Source organism: Ambystoma mexicanum, chromosome 10 (assembly GCF_040938575.1).
Source record: "Ambystoma mexicanum isolate Mex_15411 chromosome 10, UKY_AmexF1_1, whole genome shotgun sequence".
In the NCBI taxonomy this organism is placed as follows: domain Eukaryota; kingdom Metazoa; phylum Chordata; class Amphibia; order Caudata; family Ambystomatidae; genus Ambystoma; species Ambystoma mexicanum.
The window spans coordinates 199,688,442-199,712,183 of NC_090932.1; positions in this window are offsets into that span (position 1 = coordinate 199,688,442).

Consider the following 23,742-nt stretch of genomic DNA (forward strand, 5'->3'; position numbering starts at 1 on the left):
TGGCAGAGTCGGGTAGCGGGTTGAAGCAGTGCTTGACCACTTTTAAGAGGGCTCTGCTTTATTTGTCGGCTTATGCTATGGTGTTCTGATTGTAGGAGCCCATGGCTGTGTTGAATGATTAGTTGTCAGCGGATTGCTCAGAGCTCCTTGAGGAGCGCCAGGTCAGATGTGGTCCTGGAGTGGCACCAGGTTTTCACTTGTTTCCTGATAACTCTTTTGCTGTGGTTGAGTTCTTGCATTTGTACTGACTGTTTCGGTTTGCAGGTGCATTGTTTCAGCGACAAGTGTCAGTCAATGGAGGCTGAGACTGTGGAGATTTGGTCTTCCAGAAGAGAGTCCCATTACAGTTGGGGGTGATTTAAGCATCGAGGGAATGGAGAGTTGCTGGAATGAATCAATGAAGATTGGTGCGGTTGGTGCGAATGGACAGAATGGATGAAGGCATTGATTAGATGAATCGATTGAATAGACGGAATGGAATTACCCTTCCCTCCAGTTCCAGTGTGTGCCTATCGTACTCGTGTCTCTCTGTACTTGTATCTGTGGATCCCGGTTTCATTCTCCCCATGCGGTTATCGTTTTTACCTATTTACTATATATCCGTATGCCCCCTCCTGTCACCGTAAGCCCGGTCCATTGTCACTGTGTGTCCGTGTGTCAATAAGATGAACCATCATATCATATCACATCATTACACCTACTCTCTACTATACACCATCACTCAACTAGAACACAGCTATACCCCTGACAAATATGGCCTCCCATGAACACCTCATCACCCTAATAAAACACAGCTATCTGATGAAATTCCGGCCTAGTTGCTCACATAAGCGTCCTTCAGGCCAAACGCAGCCAAACCCAGTCTGGATGTCCACCCACCAGACTGCACACATTTCAAATAATTTCTTCAACACCACACCTAAAGCTAGGATGCAGCTACCATACAGCTATTACATCAGCTGCACACATAACTGGTACACACACGCACCCTAAAACACTACCTCTCTCTACTGACCTGAACTGCGGTTCCCAGAGGGCGTTCAACCTACCATCGCTTTGAGGTCATACCAATGAAATATAGAGCGTTACACAAATGCTAAGTAACATAACATAACATAACATTTGAGGTGGAAGTTGGTGAAGCCTTCCATGAGGGCTTCCACTGGGAAGTTCTTGAAAGACCTAAAGGTTTGTCTCATGGGTTTCTGCTGGGAGTGTTTAGCAGGAGTGGTGTGCAGGGTGTTGAAAGGCATAGCTACCTGGTCGGAATAGTCAAGTGGGAGAGGAGAGATGTAGTCGAGAGAAGGCAGTGTTGTCATGATTAGGTCAAGGACGTTACCTTTCTCATTTGTTATGGCTTTCATGTGCTGTGTGAGGCTGAGGGTGTCGATGAGGCAGAGGAGAGTATCCTTCATCAGTTTGGTGGCCTTGTCATCTGGCAGCTGAAGCCGCCTAGGAAGAAGTTGTTGGCTTGCGTGAAGGACATGGTGGTGTCCAGGTCGGTGAAGTCTCACATGAAGGTAGTGTTGGGTTTTCGGTGGTCTGTAGATGAAATGGAGGTGACTCTGTCTGTTACGGAGAATGGGAAGTAGAAAGACAGGACTTTGAAAGGAGCCAATGTTATCACCGTCAATTCTGGTGCAGAGCCATGAGTTTGTGTGGATAATTGTGAGGCCTCTGCCTGTCTTGTTCGGCCGATCTCTGTGTTGGATGCTGTAGCCATCGGAGACAAGGACGTCTCGGATGTTGGTGCAGGTGGGTGTCAGCCAGGTCTCTATGATGAAGATGGGATCAAGGTTTTGTTGAGTGATGAGTTTGGCAATTTCTGCTGCATGCGTGATAGATGAGTGGACGTTGGTGAGCATCAATTTCTGTGTTGTGGATGATGAAGGGGTGCTGATGGGCTTGAGGCTGATGTGGGTGAAGTTGCTGCATTTGCGGAGTAAATGCCTTAGAGGAGGTGGATGTCGTTGACTTTGGTGTTGCCTGGTGATGGTGTGGATGGCCTGTGAGGAAGGGAGGGAGAAAACACATGTCAGTGCATGCTTACCTTTTGTTTGAGCAGGTGTTCAGGCACTGGGTCCTCCCGGTCCAAACAGATTCAAACAGGAATAGCCCTTTTCTTCATCTGCCCTTCACTTTGGACACCCTTGATCTAAGAGTTAAGAGCAGAAAGGAAGATGCAAGGCTAAGAAAGTGTGCGGGGCTTAGACCGCGTGACCTAGATCTACTTGCACCTGCTCACCAACTGCAAAGGAAAAAGAGGCTGGAGGGCGGCTTATGTAAGGAAAAAGTGTGGCAAAACATGACTGCATCAACAGTTTACCAGTGATCGACAGGTGGGTGGGGCTTGGGACACATTACCTAGATCCACTTGCACCTGCTCATCAAATGCAAAGGAAAAGAGGCTGGAGGGCTGCTTAAGTAGGGAAAAAGGTTGGCACAACAGGAGGGTACCAACAGTTTAGCAGTGATTGACAGGTTGGCGGCGCTTAGGCCATGCGACCTAGAACCACTTGCACCTGCTCAACAACTGCAAAGGAAAAGAGGCTGGAGGGCTGCTTAAGTAGGGAAAAAGTGTGGCAAAACAGAAAGGCAGCAACAGTTTAGCAGGGATTGAAAGCTGGGTGAGGGGCTTAAGCCATTCTACTTCACCCACTTTAACTCACCCATTCTATCTCAACCATATGACCTCATCCCACTGACCAACTCTAACTCACTCACTCTATCACAGCCCACTCATCCACTCTACCTCATTCCATTAAAACACTCTAACTCACAAACTCTACCTCACCAATTCTACTTCACCTCATGCTTCTTCTCTCCTCCTACCTCACCCACGTTAACTAACCCACCCTACCCCAACCTACTTTACATAATTCTGATGACCCACTCAACCTCACACACTGTACTTTAGCCCACTCACCCATTTTTCCTCACCCCGCTCACCCACTCTACTTTACCTATTCTATGTCACACCAAGGACCCACTCTTCCTCATCCAACCTACCTTACCCCAATTTCCCTCACACAAGGCTGGAGGGCTGCTTAAGTAGGGAAAAAAGGTAGCAAAACAGAAAGGCACCCACAGTTTAGCAGGGTTGGAAGTTGGGCGGGGGGCTTAAGCCATTCTACCTCACCCACTTTAACTCACCCATTCTATCTCAACCACTTGACCTCATCCCACTGACCAACTCTAACTCACTCACTCTATCACAGCCCACTCATCCACTCTACCTCACCTAATCCTCCTCACCTAATTTTCCCTAACTCCACTCACCCACTCTAACTCATTCCATTCAAACACTCTACCTCACAAACTCTACCTCACCAATTATATTTCACCCCATGCTGCTTCTCTCCTCCTACCTCACCCACGTTAACTCACCCACCCTACCCCAAGCTATATTACATAATTCTTATGACCCACTCAACCTCACACTCTGTTCTTTAGCCCACTCACCCATTTTTCCTCACCCCGCTCACCCACTCTACTTTACCTATTCTAGGTCACACCAAGGAACCACTCTTCCTCATCCAACCTACCTTACACCAATGGGTGTAATTTTAGGGGGGGCAGCGGTGTTTGCCCCCCCAACTTTCATGGCACACCATTTTACCCCATTCATTTGGCTGGGGCACCTTTTGTTCAGATGGCATGTCCCCCGCCTACATTTTCAGCAAAGTTACTCCACTGCTTACCCCACTTTTCCTCACACCACTCACCCTCTCTTTCTCACCAAAATCTACCTTATCCCATTCCCACAATTTACCTTCTCCATTCTGCTTGACCAAACTCACCCACTCTACCTCAGGTTACACATCCATTGTACCCCATCCCCATATCCCCTTGACCCCACACACCCACCCCACTTCATACTCTCGACTTTACTCTACCCTTGCACTCCTATAGGGTGGGGTCAATGGTGGCACCCCCTGTGTATTGCACGTTTAAAATATGGAATAATCCTTCATTACATTGTATACAATTCCCCCAGTAGGTGCTCTAGTGTTTATGTGTACAGGACACTGTACCTCATCCCACATACCCATTCTACCTCACCCCACACTGCGCCCTCATTTTAACTCATTCACTCTAACTCACTGCACTGCACCACACCACACACCACTCTACTTCACCCCACTCACCCACTCTACCATAACCCACTCACTGACTCTACCTCACTCCACTCACCCACTCTACCTAATCCCATTCTACCTCACACACTGACTCACTCTACCTCACCCACTCTAAATCGCCCCACTTACTCTGACCTACATACCCTACCGCACCCCACAAGCCCCCTCTGCCTTACCAACTCTAACCCACACCACTTTCCCGCACACTACTCACCCATTCTTCTAATTTACCCCAATCACTCGCTCTATTTCTTCCACTTTGCCACACCAAATCCAGCCACTCAACTCACCCCCTCCACCATTGTACCTCACCTGACTCACCCATTTTACTTCACCCTGTTTGCTCGCTCTTACAGGGCAGGGTCAATGCTGCTGGCATCTGTGTATTGCATCTGGTTAGAAAAGCAGACTTTTTTAAAATTAAAGCCTGTGCCATTCTACAAGTAAGTCCTCTAGTGTTTCTGTATCCTTCACCCCATTCAAACATTCTACTAGATTTCACTCTCCCTCACTCAGTTTAACTCATCCAATCTAGCTCAATTCACTCCAGCTCACTGCTTTACCTCACCTACTCTACTTCACCCCACTCACACACTCTACCTTACCCCACTCACCCCATCTATAGCTCAGCGTATCCACCCACTCTACTTCATGCACTCTACATCACCCACTCTTTCTCACCCCAGTTTACCTCTCCTCACCCTACCTGACCCGCTTTAAGTCATTCACTGTACCTCACCCCACTCACATTCTACCTGACACCACTGACCCACTCTACCTTACCTACTCTACCTCACCCCACTGACCTACTGTACCTCATTTACTCTTACCCCACTTTCCCTCACCCACTCTACCTCATTCCATTCTAAACTCACCAACTCTACCATATCACAACCATCAATTGTACTTCACCCGACTCACCATCCTACCTCATGCACTCTGCTTCACCCCTCTTTCCACCATTTACAGGTTAGGGCCAAGGCAGGTGACCACTGTGGACTGCCACATATTAAAAGGAGCACACTTTTTCATTGAAGTGTGTGCCACACATCTTCCAGTAAGTACATTCGTTTTACTGTATAGATGTTATGTTATGTTAAAGGTTCTTATACTGTGCACTGTCACCACCTGCATGGTGCCTTGACACTTTGGCAGGGGGGGGTTGGGAGGATAAGCAGCAGGACTGAGCAGTTGAAAAATCAAAGGAGCTGTGATGTGCTGTTGGCATCTTCAGTTCGGTTCACACCATTCCCTGAGAGTGGGGGTGTTTCTTGGTTGGTAGCCTGTTTTGATTGACTGTGGCCCATGTCTCTTTCCCTTTCATTCACTCTGGCATGCTACATGTACCACTCCCATGCTGCATGCAGGTAAGATGTTCCTCAGATGGGCCGTTTAGTGGCAGCACCCTTCCACCCCCAGTGCTCAGACATATCCCCTCTCTCCCAGCCCACCCGTGGTACATCAGCTCTGAAATCGGCACGCTTCTACCTCCACATTTATTTCTTCAAGGCTCTCCGTCAGTGGTTTAACCAGGATGGACCCATCTTTTACCCCTGCCCCACGTTTTATCCTCCACAGTGAAGGGTACACCTAAGTCACCCTCCCATCAGGACGGCTCTCCTCTTCTCTGCACACCACTCCGATCTGTCTTACGTCTAAGTCCTTCTTATGGGATGAACGGCTAAAATTGGGGATCAACAGCAAGTGCAGTGACAGAGAGCTCTGAGACACAGTAGCAAATGATAAAATGCCTGAATTAGAGGTAGCTCAATATATGGAGAAATGGCCAATTTAGGACTCAACAGTGAATGCAGTGACACCAATATTTGAGATAAAGCATGAGTCATAGGACGCACAACACTCTCACACCAGTTCTTACCCAGCTCCCCCAATCTACCTTACCCCACTCTACCACACTCATTGTACTTCCCATTCGGGATCCCACCAGCACTGTCGCTTCTGCCGCATTTAGGCCTCCTCTACACCATCACACAGCACCAAGGACCTGCTGCCACATACCACCTGGCGGCATCAAGACACAGGCTCACTTGAGACAGGACTCAAGTCATGGGCTTCCAAGAAGGCCCTCTGGAAAATTCTAGATTTCCTCAATGCATTTGCAGGGTTTCTTTCTGAGGTTTCCTCATGGCCGTGGTGTTTATAGCATTCAGACCTCCCGTGCTCCATCAAGCAGAACCTCACTTGCCAATCTTCACCCTTATTTTCTACCTCTTAAGGGTGTCCTTGCCTTGAGCATGCACATCAAAAAGTGATCCATTCAAGGATGTTTACACATTCCGGTTGACCCTGTTTGCACCTAATGATGCACCAACTGTTTATGTTTTCACTCTAATGCCTAATTTTCTCTTGTATCTTCTTTTTGATTTCTGTCAGAATGCCTTCTCATATTCCTACTGAACTCTCTTGTAGATGTTCTCCCTCTCCCATTCCTAATCCTAATCTCAATCTACTTAACCTCTCTTATCAACCCATTTCTTCTAGCCCCCTCTCTGTTCACAATAGGCCTATCAAATGCACACTCTTTCTGCAATAAATCAAACTCTATTCTTGATCTTTTTCTTTATTCCAAATGTAATTTTGCTTGCCTCACTGAGCCATGAATGCCCCTAGTAATATCACTAGCAATGCTTCTTTCTTTACATGTATCACACTTGTCTCCCACACACCACACACCACTGTCAGACATTGAGGCACTGGTATTCTTTAATATTCAACCTGGTACTCTCCTCTCTCCCTTCCACAGATCCCCTATTCACTCTCTCATACATCTCTTCATTTTGTTTCCTGATATTCTACAGTAACTGCTCATCCTATTTAGTCTTCTGAACATTTCTTCTCTTTTTTCTCCCTCACTACCCTCCTATTCCACTTCAGTGTCTTCAGTGTCTGTCTTTTCTCATCACGACTTACACTTATTTGAATGTCTCCTTCAAGTAATGTTGTTAAACCATAATCATATATTGCCTCCTTATTATGAATATTGGCCTAAGCCCATTCGCGTTACATGGAAAACTGCATTGCAAAGTTCCGATTTTTGGGTTAACTCTTCCGCCATTTTAAGACTCATCCGCCATTTTGATTTTAACTCATGTACTATGTTCTAAAATGGTGAACAGTGTTTTCGTCTTGCAATCGAGCTGAACAACTTTTGAGTTCTGTTAATGTTTAAGTTGTCAGAGAGCTGACTGTTTAAGCTATGCAAAGAAACCTTGTGCTTCATACGAACTGCCATTCAAGTATTGTCTGCGCTCACAAGCCTCATCCTTGTATAAACATCAAAACGATGAAGAGTAAACGTCGATCGTATGCCTAAGCAGAACTGTATTGCAGTGACTCTTAAAATAAGGCTTACCGCGGATCCGAGAACCTACAATACCATTGTATTTTCATGGAAATGTAAACCTGTATGATCCTTTGCATAATATTATAAACTCTGTCATATGAACTAGGCACAAACTCTAGCCCGTGAAAGATTAACCTGAAGAGAGGCTGGACAATATTGTAGATATTGTATAAATATGTCTGTGTTTAGATGTCCAGCACTCTCTCTCCTCACTTTATCGGCTGGTACACACTGCGAGGTGTTGGGAGCCAGATAGCTATCTGTTTTGCTTTGTAAACTGTACAGTAATAAAAGATACTTGTATCTTTTCAGCCCGTGATTGGTGTATTTCATTTGTGGTACTCAGCATCGATATTTCTTTGTTCTTTCAGATAGCGCTCGAATAGTGACCCTCAAGATTGATGCCACCTCGTTGAAGAGAAGGTGAGGTATCGGACCGGGATCGAACAGTGAGAAAAAGGAGGCCCCTTTGTATGAGACGCGATACCTCGATAGTACTGCACAATCCGATCACTGGACGGTGAGCCCGTGATCCGAGACAGCATCTTGACAAGGATCCACATATCAAGGCGGGCAGTTTTACTGAAATCACCAACCACCAGGGTCCTTTGTCCTTTGTAATGCATTCGGACCTTCTCAGTCCTTTGTAATCAGGTGAGTCGTGCCCCGATTCCTAAGTATCCTGATATTTGGTTGCAGATTTGTACTCGCAAGCACAAACAACGCCAGGTAACACCAGTGATCTGATATGCCTGGGAAATTGTATGCCTGTTTCAGGGGATTATTCTGCAGAGACAGACAATCTTTGGAATTTGGCCGACTGGCGCCACAGGAGGGGTAGCCGGCATGTACTATGTACTGTAAGTACAGCATTGGTAGTATAGTATTCAACGATATTTGGCACAAACTAGACATGCTTCAGGATTTCAGTTGCCAGTCAATGGTAGTTTTGAGATTGCCCGAATAGAATATTTAGAATCTATATTGTTAAAGAAAAAAGCTAGACCTGCAGCATTTGATGTAATTCAGAATTGGAAAAAAAGAAGCTATGCAGCAACTTAAGAGTAAAGAGAAGTATGCACGTAGTCGTATGTCAAATTCAGAAAAGGCATTATTGTATGATCAACAAAAACAGTCAGAGTCTGTTAGAAACATGGAAAGGGATTTTCAACTTGGTTTACAGAAAATATATCCCTCTAAAGAATTTAATGTCGCAGATGAGCTAATTGATAAACTCTTAAATGAATGTAGGCCTGGTGCCACTGCACCACCTCCGTATCTACCTCTTCCTGCTGTCTTACCTCTTCCTGCTCTTGCACCCCTCCCGTAGCAATCCCTATTTTTCCTGTTGTTCCTCCACCGCCAGCTGTTGCTCCTCTTCCTATTGTCGTTTCTCCTTCTGTATCTCCAACTTTATCAACTGTTACTGTTCCTGTGATTCCGTCTTTGTTGCCGGCGGTAGTGTCTTCACTACATGTTGTACAGGATTTGTCTACTCTCTCTTTCCCAAGATAATCCTTTAACAGCCTATCTTTCTGAAGATCTTGTTTTCGATGATATATTGTTTTGTTAGGACAGCCTGAAGCAGGGTCTGCAACCAATGCCTATTCCCGTGAATCTTAAAGGGCCCTAAATTGAGATGAAGGTGGGGAATAGGAAACATCTATTTTTGATAGATACAGGACCACAGAAGTGTTCCATTGATCATTCACAGGTTCCAGACATTCCACTGTCAGGGCAGAATAACGTCTCTGTAGGGTTTTCCGACACGGCAGTGGTTAGTCCGGTTTCATTGCCAGTACCGATTACATTGGGGCCATTCACAGATTGCTGTCCATTTCCTCTAACGATGAATTGTGGTGAGAATTTGTGGGGGTTGAATCTGTTGAAGGAATTAAATGCAGTAATTAATTGTTCTTCAGATGGAGTACATTTGACGATTTCACCCCAGCAATCTTCTGTCTCACAGTTTTTGACTAGATTTTTACAACCTGAATTTAGTGAAGTTCCGGCGTGTTTATGGGCGGTTGATGACAATGATGTCGGCATTCTGCAAATTGAGCCCGTTAAAATTATTTTGAAACAAGGCGCTAAGTTACCACGTATTCCACAATATAAGATTTTAGTCGATGGTGAGCAAGCTCTGAAGAGCATAGTTTCTGATTTTGTCCACTGTGGAGTAATTGAGGAAATTGCAGGAAGTTTGTGCAATAGCCCAATTTTACCGGTGTATAAAAAAGGGGATAATGCAATTACTTTTCGTTTCATCATTGATTTACACGCTATCAATAAGATTGTTGCTCCACAATTTCCAATTGTGCCTGATGTAACCACAATATTGACAATGATCCCAGCTTCTGCTACTCATTTCAGTGTGGTGGATCTTAAGAATGCCTTCTTTAGTATTCCCATACACGTGGATAGTAGATATTTGTACGCGTTCACTCTAGGGGGACGCTCGTTTACATTCACTCGTGCACCACAAGGGTACACGGAGAGCCCAAGCATTTATAGTAGTGCTTTGAAAGAGCAGCTCGATACACTTGAGTTGCCTTCCACTTGTACATTGTTGCAATATGTTGATGACCTTCTCTTAGCTGCAGACTCAGAAGCTTCATTAAAAAGGTTTCAGTATTGTTGACAGTAGGTCGCCTATATAGGCTATCTCCTGTCAAAGGAGGGAAGAAGATTGACACCTAAACGGATAAGACGCATCTCTAGCATGTCTGTCCCGAATACACAGAAAGAGGTCAGAGTCTTAATAGGAATGGCTTTTTACTGTAGACAGTGGATCCCTAATTTTTCACTAGTGATAAAACTGATATTGGCATTCACAAAGAAGGGCATTTCTTTGCCATTGCCATGGAACTTGGAACACCAGAAAGCTTTTGAAATGCTCAAGACTGCAGTGTGTTTAGCACCAGTTTTGGGCACACCAAATTATGACAAGGCCTTTGTTCTGTATGTGCATGAATGTGATGGAAGTTCTTTGGCTGTGTTAACACAGGAACATGGGGGGAAGAATAGACCATGCAGTTATTTTTCCTCCACACTTGATCCTGTTGCATGCGCTTTGCCAAGATGTTTGAGAGCTGTCCCTGCTGCGTCCATAAAACAATGTGAGGTTATGGTTTTAGGTCCCTCTTTAACCGTGATGGTACCCTACTCTGTAGACATTCTATTAAATAGAATGCAAACGCAACATCTTACTTCAGCACGATTAACAAGATACAAACTGATCCTATTTGCACCACATATTCAAATTAAGAGGTGCTGCGTATTGAATCCAGCTGAATTATTGCCTCTTCTGCAAGATATTTCTTGCAGTGACAAAATGTCACATGACTGCCTCTATACCACAGAGCAAGAAACCAAAGGCAGGATTGATTTAAATGACACACCTCTGAATGACCCACAAGGGGAGCTGTTTTGCGATGGCTCCTGCTTCATACTTCTGGATGGTACATCCAATGCTGCTTATGCCATCACTACACTAAGCACGATTGTGGAAACCAAGAGAATTTCGCATAACTCCGCACAGGCCGCAGAGATAAACGCACTGACTCGAGCTTGTGAACTTTCCAAAGGGCTTAGAGTAAATATATTTACAGATAGCCAGTATGCATTTGGTGTGGTTCACAACTTCGGTAGATTTTGGGCAGAACGAGGTTTCTTGACCTCACACTGAACAAAAATCCAACATGGCACCTTGATACTTCAGCTACTCTCAGCCCTTTTGCTTCCTACTCAACTAGCAATCATGAAGTGCGCCGCACATCAGAAAGTAACAGATGATGTAGGGAGAGGAAACACTTTTGCTAACAGGATAGCTAAACAGACTGTTACTGATTTATGTTCAGAAATGTATGTAACAAAAGAAACTACAAATACCTGTATAATAGATGAAGGGATTGACTCGATAACAAATATACAAGCTGATGCCACTCCAGAAGAACTTAAACACTGGGCTGAGGGTTTAGCAAGTTTGCATGAGGAAGGGTGTTGGGTAGACAGTTTAAAAAGAAGATGGATTCTACCCGATTAATATATCACCGCTATGGTTACAATGGCTCATGGTCACACTCATATATGTGCTAGGAAAATCTGCAAACTGTTAGAACCTGGTTGGGTAAAAGTCAATATTTTGAAAACTGGTGAGAGTCTGGTCCAAAACTGTATGGTATGCTTACAACATAATGTGGGGAAGGGTATGATGACACCGAGGGATAGTTTTGGTACCCCCTCTGTGCCCTTTGAAGTGATTTATTTTGACTTCATCGAAATGGAACGCTGCCATAACTATAAGTACGTTCTGGTAGTTATTTGTGCCTTTAGCAAGTGGGTTGAAGCCTTCCCTATAAAATATGCCAATGCAATGACAACGGCGAAAACCATGCTTAAGGAATATTTTCCTAGGTTTGGTTTGCCGAGGGTCATCTGGTCGGCTAATGGTCCACATTTTATCGATCTGCAATCCCGCGCATACTTGCATGAGCAAGTATGCGCGGGATTGCAGATCGATAAACGGTTGCATTCGGCTAGACACGCTCAGAGTACCAGACTTGTAGAACGCCATAATGGTATCCTAAAAAACAAACTAGTAAAAGTCTGCACTAGCAGTAACTTGAAATGGACAGATGCCTTACCGGTAGCTCTACTGTCCATGCTGACAACCCCACAGACTAGAACTGGACTTTCCCCCTATGAAATTGTAATGGGGAGACCAGCTAATATTTGGAATTTGCCTAAGCACAAGAAACTGAAAGACGTAGAGCATTTGCTTCTTGCTGAATACTGTGACCAGTTAACTCAAAACATGTATTTGATTTATCAACAGGTGCGAGAAGCCCTCCCAGTTAAATACGAACGGCTAGGTCATCGACTTCGACCTGGGGACTGGGTGCTTAGCAAAAATTGCGAAAGAGCATCCAGCCTCACACTGCATTGGAGAGGACCTTTCCAGGTCCTGTTGGCCACAAAGACCGCTGTACGAGTAGAAGGAAAACAGCACTGGATACACGCGACGCACGCGTCAAGAAAATACCTTTTCCTTTGCCACTCGACGAAAAAGAAAAGAAGGAAACTGTTGGTTCTGCTTCGCAAGAGAAACCTGTCTTGAACAACACCAAGGGTGTTTCAGAGATTCTTCCTGAGCCCGTGGGGCCTGGGGAGACTGCTGCTTTTTCTTTGAATTCTTCTTCAGATCTTTCTGCACCCTTGAGTAATCTTGCCTCTGTTTCACCACTTCCATCAGGAAGCAACGACACTCTGTTCGCAGATCACGCCGTACCTGGAGTCTTGAGGTACGATCTGAATCCACGGCACTAGACTTACAGCACTATACAGCTGTACCCACAGGAAACGACTGTTGAGCTAGTCCCTTGCCACTCTCTCACTGAAACATAAGTAAGTGTCGGGGACAGGCAAAGTTACCTTCAATCAAGATAAACCACATGGTCAGGAGATCACCAACGAACTAACTTAAGGAGTCTGTCGCAGAAACCTTTCGAAATAAACTTTGAGGAACAATGCCTGTCGCTAACTCTACTCGTACGAAGCAACCGATCGATCGTGTGGCTAACAAAGACATTGAACAGAAAAAATTGTGGTCCTTGAGGACTTATTGTTTTCTTGTAATAATGTTAACTGGTCTAACAGTTGTGATTGCGCTTGGGTTTTGGTATATTGAGAGGGTGCGTCCACTTGAGACATTGTTACCTACCGAGAGTGTTCCTACTATGTCTTCTACTTTCGTGCACCTGCACACTCTACCATCTAGGGATCCCCAACAAAGATAGGGTTACCACAACAATACACTTTTGCTAATCATGGATGCGACCCATGCGATTCTGAACAGAAAGAATTGCTGGATATGTTCGCATTTGCCACAACACAGGGAAAAAGCGTTGGGCTGGTAAATTCATCCTCTACCTTTGACTACTGCATGCTACACCTCTCTAAGGGCACTATTCTTTGGTCGTTGGAATGATAGCATCTCTGGCAACTTCAATGGGACTAATTTGAATTAGTTTGAAAGATGAGTCCTTACGCCTCTGGGATGTTCCTTTTTTGTAAATAGGAGCAAACTCAATGTTGCTTCTATTAGGCCTTCCAATAGACTTTTTAGACCTTTCCAATCGTTGATTTCTTTCAAAATGGCTCCCGTAGGCAACCGGGATGCCATGCCTCCTTCTTACACTATCAATCATAGCCCCAACTCTGTTTCCTTCTGCATACAAAAGGATGGTTCTCAGCCAATGGGTACTTTTGAGGATTGTACCAATATTGCAAATCTGACTAGTGAGGACAGGCCTTTGTATGTAGGTGATCCGGTGTATTTCGTCTGTGGCAATGAAGCTAATCCTTGGATACCTAGAGATTGGCAGGGTATTTGTTATTTGGGTATCTTTCTAACAGGGGTATTTGTAACCAGCACCTCTGAGGTCTCTAGAACTCGTCCAAGGCGGGACGAGAACAGTGATACTCGTTCCCAGTTCATGGGTGATGTAGCTAAATCCGTTGTGCCATTTTGGGGACAGATCATGAATTCCGAGGATATTAGGAGACTGGCAAGAGTATTGGAGAGAACCATCAACAGAACCACTGATATACTATACAATATGATGTTGGAACAGTAAGCAATTAGACTAGTGGCTCTACAAAACCAGATGGTGTTAGACGTCATCCTGGCTGAGCGTGGTGGAGTATGTAAATTGGTGGGATCTGCTTGTTGTGTTTTTGTGCCTGACTCCTCCCCTACCATATTCAAGGCAATACAAAATCTGCACGTCCTAAGTACAGAAGTACATGTTCCTGAGGTGAATTGGGATCTTAGTGCTTGGTTCTGGGACTTTTTACAGTCTTGGGGATGGAAACTATTTTCAGCCTTAGAGTTTATCCTTGGTATTGTATTGTTCTGTTGTTGTTGCATACAGTGTCTTCCTGCCATATGTTCGATTTTAGGGGGATGTTGTGCGCAAACTGTGAGTACATTGGGACCAAAAACACATGCACCAGAGAAGATGACTAATGTTTTTGTGATGAAGGATATTACTGTCAAGGATCTAATGGCGATTGATATTTCTGAAGAATGTGATTCAGGATGCTCGGAAATTGAAGTGTGGGGTTTTGAGTAAAGGAAATGTTTTAGTAAAGCTCTTGGCTTAGGCCAAAATGAGGGTTTGTTAAACCATAATCATATAGTGTCTCCTTATTATGAATATTGGCCTCAGCCCATTCGCGTTACGTGAAACACCGTGTTGCAAAGTTCTGATTTTTGGGTTAACTCCGCCGCCATTTGAAGACTCATCCCCCATTTTGATTTTAACTCATGTTCCATGTTCTAAAATGGTGAACTGTGTTTTCGTCTTGCAGTCGAGCTGAACAACCTTTGAATTCTGTTAATGTTTAAGTTGTCCGAGAGCCGACAGTTTGAGCTATGCAACGAAACCTTGTGCTTCAAACGAACTGCCATTCAAGTATTGTCTGCGCTCACAAGCCTCATCCTTGTATAAACATCGAAACAATGAAGAGTAAACATCGATCTTATGCCTAAGCTGAACTGTTTTGTAGTGACTCTTGAAATAAGGCTTACCGCGGATCCGAAAACCTAGAACACCATTGAATTTTCATGGAAATGTAAACCTGTATAATCCTTTGCATAATATTATAAACTCTGTCATATGAACTAGGCACAAACTCTAGCCCGTGAAATATTAACCTGAAGAGAGGCTGGACAATATTGTAGAAACCATTTGAATATGTCTGTGTTTAGATGTCCAGCACTCTCTTCCTCACTGTGTTGGCTGGTACACACTGCGAGGTGTTAAGAGCCAGATAGCTATCTGTTTTGCTTTGTAAACTGTACAGTAATAAAAGATACTTGTATCTTTCAGCCTATGATTGGTGTATTTCATTTGTCGTACTCAGCATCAATATTTCTTTGTTCTTTCAATGTGGCAGCCCAGTATGAACGGTGCCGGTACCTTACCGGCACTGTTCATAATGCGGCCGCCAGGGTCGTAATGAGGCCCAATGTATTGCAGTTGTGTATATTCAAGCAAGAGGAAAATAAGAGTGCATGGCCTTGATGAAGATGGCTGTAAACTCCTCAAGGGGCAAATACGGTGTGCACGCTGGATCTTAATGATAGCCTCATGTGGGGTGTGAAGCATTGCAGCTAGCATTTTTTGCACAAAGGTAATGGTAAAAGTCCCTTCATATCCCTCTGGGAGGCCTGATATGGAAACGTTATTGCGCCTTCCTCTATTTTCCAATTCTTCGTTATGTTTCCTGCAGCTCATTTACTGCATTTTCCAGGTATAGGACCCTGGGCACAGTGGGCCTCATTATAAGTGTTGCAGTTAGGCAACAATGGCGCCAGTAGTGCTATCGGCGCCATTGATACCTTGCCACAACATTACGAGTTTGCTTGCGGTGCCGCTCTGGATGCCTGGTAAAACCACACGTGCAGAGAGGCATCCGCTAGCAGAACAGGATGGTAGCAACGGCCCCGTTATTAACGGGACCTTTGTTACCATCCTCCCCATTCCCACTGAGCCCCATGAGGGCTCAAATTGGAATGGGGACGTACCGAGTCTGGGTCCCGCGAATGGGAATTACTGGGCCCGCAAAGGTCGGAATGGCCCAGTAATTCCCATTTTTCGGGACCCGGACCCGAGTTTGGGTGTGGCCATGCCGTAAAAACCGGCTTGGCTACCTCCAACCTCGTAATGAGGTCCAGTGTCTTTAACATGAGACACCCTTGTCTCCATCTTAGCCACTCTGCTTTGAAAGACACCCCACCCATCATCACGTTGTTGAAGTCTCTGGTTTGTGATTTCAGTACAAGGGCTAAGAGCCCTAATCTCCTGTAACAAGACATCCATATTTGAGTCTTGAGTTGCAGTGGTGGGGGGCAGTCACTCTTCGGCCTTTTATGCGTAGCTGAGAAGGTTGGAATTAGTGTATCTTTAGTACCCTGCTGGGGGTTCAACCCCCCCCCCTTGCTTGAGACCATAATAGTTGTAGGTCACTGAGGCCAAGTTAAGGTAAAGAGCACACCTTGTCCCAAAACAAATTGAGCCCAAGACTCTCAAATACACGGCAGTGGTAACAGAGACAAAAGTATCAAAACCGCAGAGACAATTGTCTCCAAAAAAAACAACAGCAAACAAGCAATATTAATAGAAATAAAGAGTTGCCTTTAAGTTATTGTTTGTCCATTGTATAGCAGCATAGTTTGACAAAGGCCCAACTCTTGTCAGGTCAGCGTGATAAATTAGAAGCAGTGACCACGACTCTCCTTATACGTGGTGGCAGCCAGCGGTCTAGTCTCTGTTACATTAAATAGAGTGCGGGGAATTCACTCAGCGACTCATGGAAGAGCACTAATTTAGCTGTACAGGGATAGAGAAGTTCATATCACAGGTAGCATACTGGAATTCAGGTGGAAATATGTATAGGAGAGCAATGTAGAACCATGATACAGCAGTAATGGGCAGGCGCCAAGCAGTCAGGCGGTCATCTTCATCGACGTCCAAGCCACGCCCTGCCTTGATCTTTTTAACCTGTCAGAAAAACTAGTTGCCGTAGAGGAGCTAACTTTGGTCAAATTAAATAACTGCTTTGGAGGAAGAGAGGTGGGAACTTGGGTTTCCAAAGGAGGTCACATTCACTTGGGACTGCTTCAGGCTGAGGTCCATTAGCCCTTGCGGGAGCATACGATTAGAAGTTATTTGAGTTCCTTTTGTGGGACCCATCATATAATCAGTAACAACATTGCAATAAGGCAAAGACTTTCCAGATTCCGCCAACTTATCAGGGACCCTTTTACCTCTTCTTGACAATTAATTAAATCTCCCTTGCTCACTCCTTTCTCAATGACATCAAACAAGGACAGAAGTAGATTTTTAATTGTCAGAAGCTCGGCTAATACAATGTTACATTGACAGTCTTTCATCTCTGTGTTTCCCTCGCCAGTCAGCTTTTGGATACATGTTGTCACTGACGCACAAGGAGGTGCTAACTCCCTCAAAGGTACTGTTCTCAGTGACACCATGTCCTGCAGGTCGCCACTGATTAACCGTGCTGGTGTAACCTGCCTCAGCCATATTCCCCAGGTTTTCAAGTGCACGATTAACAACACCTAATAACAGCCCACTATAAAAATCTCATGGGGTGCTTAAAGCCATTATAGATATCACATAATCCCCCTGCCACCCATTTAAAAAAGTGGTTCCAACTATTCCAACAGAGCCAAAGTGGCCATGGGGGAGTCAAGCTGGCTAGAAGATGTAACAGCAGCGTGTGCAATGGCAACTTTGAAGGCCGCATGGGTGGGGAGCCTGGACTCCTCCTGGGGCCACGCTCACTGGTATTACATTTGAGTTTTGAATTGATGCAATACATGGCCGTAGATTTTCAGAGCTTGTCCTCAGCCCATTATCCTCTCCTAACGGACACATGGGACCTACGTTTACTCTCTGCAAGGACGCTGAGGTTTCATGTTAGCTATGTTGGCAGGGGCCTCTGTACTGGTTGCAGTGTTTCCCCTTACCCACGGGTCATGGTTCAGTGGAACACTGAATGCACCCAGAAACTGGTGTATTTCACTAATAAGGGAGTGGATGTCTCCCGAGCGTCTTGCATGCTTCATTAGTATATGCTCTCCGGCCTGCTGCATAGGCAATGAAGATACAGATTGTAACTTCCTTTTGACCATCATCTTTTTTTGTGCAGGCACAGACAGGGGTTGATGTCAGTTGTGAACGTTCTGGAGGGGGCGGGGCACCAAAGAATACCAGCATGCATCAGCAGACAGTGAGAAGAGTAGCTCCACAGCTACACTGCAGGCGCAAATGCTTCGTCCTGGTGGGGGTTAATGTCAGTTCTGAACGTTTGGAGGGGGCGGCGGCACCAATGAATACCAGGATGCAGCAGTAGACGATGAGTGGAGTAGCTCCCCAGCTACCCTGCAGCCGTAAGCACCCGTGCCCTTGACCCCCATGGGCTTCCTCACACAGTTCCTGCTTCTCCTATTCCTCAACATTAGTATTTGTCGTACTCATTCTTTTCTCCCTGTTCAGGCCACCAAACCTCATATACTATTCCTCATTTTTTCTCATATTAATTCAGGTCAACATTCCTTATAGGTCTTCGTGCCTCTCATCTTACCCCTCTCTTGTTGGTCTATAATTCTGCTGCTTGTACTCTTTTCCCAATTCCTTCACATACTTGTAGCACCTCTTCTCTGCTGTGTATCTACCAACGTGGCTGCGGCCTTCTTTTTCACTTTCTCTCTTTTGTCTTCACGTGTATCAATGGCCGCAACCCCCTCTACATTTAATAATTGTTCCTTTATATTCCCCTTCACAATGGGCCTCATTACAAGTCTTCCGGTCCGGAAAGAATGGTGGCGGTAGCACCTTACCGGCACTCTTTTCCGGACCAGTACATTCAGACCTGTGATGGCATAAACACTGTCACTGCAAAGTGACCCCCATGGTGCTACCAAACCCTGTAGCCTCGTGACCTCAAACAGCGGGATGAATCGTCAGACCTCCCTTAATTACCAGCAAGGCAGTATAACAGGTACATTACAAGTACCATGTACACAGAAACACCACCATAACAATGGCGGTAGCACCATGTACACTGCACCTGTAATACTGGCACCGCAGAGCAGGCGTTAAACAGTGCCAGGTGAGCAGCAACAAGCTCCAGGTGTGAAAAATTAGGCCAGCTGCACATCTTTGGGCACTGGAAACCTACAAAAGGGCCACACCCACACCCAACACACCTCCCAACACAACCATGCTGGCAGTCGGTCCAGCAACAATTGGGATGGGGAAGCTGCAAGCAGCTATGGACTTACAAGCAGCACTGAGGCAGAGGAGGAGGCATAGGCACAGGAGGCAAATGAAGAACCCGCTGCCCATCCCAAATATCAATGTACAGCAGGTACCACTCCGCAGGCAGCCACCAATACCCTGCATCAGGGCCTCACCCTGAAACCTGAACCCTGAGCCCAAGTCAAATCCACACATTATACCGGCTTGACAGGGCCACAATAATATCAATTGTCACCCTCATCAATGAAGACATCAGCAGTATCATCAACATCCAGACTGCGATTTCACCCTTGCTGAAGGTAGTCTCGGTACTGCACCTCCTTGCAACTGGAACCTATCAGCACACCATCAGCGAGCTGCACGGGCTCTGACAACCCTGTTTTTCAAGGATACAATTCCATATACTGGATGCGCTGCTGCGCCATGTCTAAGACCACATTGCCCTACCTCGATCCCTTGCACCGGTCAGTGCCACCAACGTGGCCTTCCATGCCCTTGCCAGCATGCCCAATTGCATTGGTGCATTAGATTGCAAGCTTGTGGAGTTGACTGCAAGACATGCAATTGAGGCGGTCTATCAAAATCAGAAGCAATCTCACTCCTTCAACATGCGGATGTTCTGTGATGCACAACAACTCATCACGCATTGCTGTGCACGTTTCCCGGGGTCGACACATGACTCAATGGTATTGCGGAACTCCACGCTGGCAGGGTACATGGCACATTATGCAGGAGAAAGGATCTGGCTGTTGGGTGAGTAGAATGACAAATGCATGACCTCTTTGTAGTGTGGGGGGTCAAAAGATACTCACCACTGTGTCCTTGGCTGTTGGGTGAGTAGAACGACCAATGCATGATCTCTGTGTAGTGGGCGCGGGGGGGGGGGTAAGAGACACCCACCAGAGTTCACCCAGCTTACCGCTGCAATAGGTAAATGCCATTATGCCATGTCACACGAATACATACACTGGCTAATGGAAAAAAAAAACCTAGCCATGGAGTGGCACACCATGCAATGCCAACATTGGAAGGGAGTATCTTCACTGGTGATGAAGTAGTAGGTGCACCCATGTGCTTGATGGCTATTTATCATGCTCTGCGCAGTAGTTTCTTCAATCGTGTGTGCTGCATCTGCCTGACTCTGATTTTGCCAGCACCTTACAATACATGAGGCACCTAGTACTTAGGAACACACCATTGTGTAAATTGAAATGAAAGAGACAAGTAGTTGCCTAGCAGCACATCACAAATGGTGACATTGCAGGCTAAGCAGTCTCAGTAGGAATGTGTGCCCCAAGTGTGTAATATTGAACAGTTGATCAAAGTCAATTTACCAGATTGCACATTGAAATCTGTGGCCTTTACTATGTTGTGTGTTGACATTATACAGAGACTATGTACATGATATCATTACCAAAAAGAAACCCCCAACAAAAACATCCTATAACCCTATTGTCACTCCCATGCAGGTGATGCCGGATACCCCTTCACGCCGTGGCTCATGACATCCATCAGATGACCACAGAACAGGCATGAGGAGGCCGACAACCAGGCCCAAATACGGACACGTGGCATGATAGAGGAGACTTTTGGCCTGCTGAAGGCCAGGTTTCGCTACCTTAGCCGATCCGGCAGGGCATTGCTGTACGGGCCCATAAAGGTTGGCAAAATTGTGCTGGCATGTGCCATGCTGCACAATATGTGTATACGTAGGAACATTCCAATGCCCACGGACATGGAGCCAGCAGATGTTGATGATGGGATGGGTGTATATCCAGGATGAGGTGCCCCATTGTTCTCAGATGATGTTCCTGTAGGAGATTGAAAGGCATGCTGTTTTTAGTGTGACAATATGTGTATTATATGATTACATGCAACACACTCCTGAAGCAACATCACATCACATTGTGGTTCCATGCATTGATATGTGCTGCATTCATGTGGGTGTGTATGGGGTCAGACTTGGGTGCACGCCATCTGCCTGGCTCTGGGGGGGGCGACCATGGGAGTAGTGGGTGTGCTTCGGTTGATGAGGACTGTGATATGTGTATTTCTGTCCATTGATTGGGGGGGCACGTTTAGCTTGAATCACAGCAATTTTTTCGCTCAGTCTGTACCCACCAGCCTCGCCAGGTGGCACTGCTCCTGCCTCTGCTGCACCGACTCCATCAATGCCTTCTAGGTGCAGCATGCTGCTACACTTTTCCTCCCACCGAAGCAGCTTCAGTGGTGTATGTGGTCCACCTCCTGTCTGTGGGCTGCCAGTAGGTTGCACAACCTCATGCGCAGTTCATCCCACCTCTTAGGGCAGTCCTTGACCGAATGAGGTGTGACCCACACAGCTGACACCTTCTGGGCAGCCTCAGCCCATATGGCCTAGCGCCTCAGCTGCATGCTCCGGCTCTGTTCTGATGTGAATAACTCCTCTGCATTGTCAGCTATGTGGTCGACAACAGGGTGAGTTCTGCTTCACTGAAGTGGGGTTTGCGCTGAGGGCTCAGTGGAATTCTGGAAGACATATCCCTCAGTGGTTTTGGGAACTCACAGTAGCTGGATGCCTTCTGGAACCAGAGGATTGCAGTGGATTGTGATTTTTGTAATGGCCACCGCTCTCTTTCCGGTTTCGGAGATAGCAGTATTTCCTGCACCAGTGCTTCTGCCTCTGCATAGGCGGTGCAGCTATGTCTGGCATGCACGCGGCAGAGGCGGATGCACCGCCAACATTTGTGGCAGTACATCCATATCTGCCGGTCTTACCGTAAGGTTGTTGCACAAATTCCGCACATTGCCGTAATTCTACCTTGTTTCTGCCACCACATGGTGATGGAAATGGTACCACTGCCATCACAGTAACACTGGGATTTTAACTCTGAACTTGGAATGAGGGCATTGTCTTTGATTGCAAACCTGACTCCTCCTTATTGTTCGCAAACCACTCTGAGCCCCATCCCGTTTCTGTTCTTTCTCTCTATTGACACCTAAGAACTGGAATTCCTTCCCTTTCTCTCTGATTATCACCTTCACTCCACATATATCGTTCTCAATTAAAAAGCTATCTTCTTTCTGCTGTTTCCAACAACTGAATTCTATTATCTACTTACTTTTCCACTATTGCTTGATTGTGTACCAGATGTTCTCATTTAAATGTACTGTGCTTTGGTGAAAGTGGTTTATAGTCCAAATAAAGACAAATACAAATACCTTATCCCATTCATCCACTCCATTTCACCCTTCTCTACTTCACCCCAACCACTCACACTACCTCACAATATTCTACCTCTCTTAACTCTACTTCACTTACCCTAACTCACTCTCTATGCCTCGACCCACTCCATCTCTTTTTTCTTGCACAAATCTGTATTCCAGCGCCTTTTAGCTCTGCAGTCTTGGTCTTTATCCCCAAGATTTCTTGCTTACTATTATGCAACGTTGACATCCATTTTCTCAACATAACTGCTTTACTCGTGTTATATTTCCTATTTTAGGAAGCTTCTAGGTTGTCTAGTCTACCTTGCGTTTCTGCATATATACATCTACTACATCTCTTGTCACTTATCTTCTAAGTGTACATTGTTTTCTTCGTATTCGCATGCATGTTTACTTCATTGATTCAGTTATATTTTCATTCTCCAGACATCCATACATTAGGTTTAGTGCATCTATGTATCATCTCTCTTCATGACAGAACAACCAAGGTCCCACATAGTTCTTATGATCCTTGGGATCGTAAAACTTTGTTCCTGGGGGTTTCAGGTGCTTACAGGTGGTGCTTTCGGTCTGTGTGTGCTCATCAGTCACAGTATTTACATCAATCATTATCTTCATCCCCACAGCTTTCTTTGCTGTTTTCTTACATTATACTGTGATTATTCTTATAAGACAGAATCCTAGCAACACTACCGCTAGTATTTCTCCCAACAATTTGAAGGCATTTGCCAGCCAAGTTGGAACCCATGAGAACAGGGATGAAAATCAATCTTCATCTTCAGTCTCATCTACTTCTTCCACCATTTTCGCATGCAGAGCTGACAGCACATTTATTGCTTCTGACAGCGTTTGATTTTCTCCATCATGGGCTGGTTTGTATGTACTGCAAGAAGGCCTGATCTTAGCGCACAACTTAGTGCACACTCCTCCTTCCATTGCTGCAATTAAGTCCAGGACATACCTGTTCGGGAGGGTCATAAATCTGATGGCCCTCAGTTCTTCTTTAATCACATTAAATCCTTTTATCGTTGTGTTAATTGTTTGTAGCAGTTCCCATCTCTTGATGTGTAACCACTTGGCATTCACTGCCGTTTGAATTCCTAGCATAAATATGGCTGTAAATATCACTGCCGTCCTACTGAACAATGTTTGCTCATCTAGAATGTCGTGATAAGCTTCT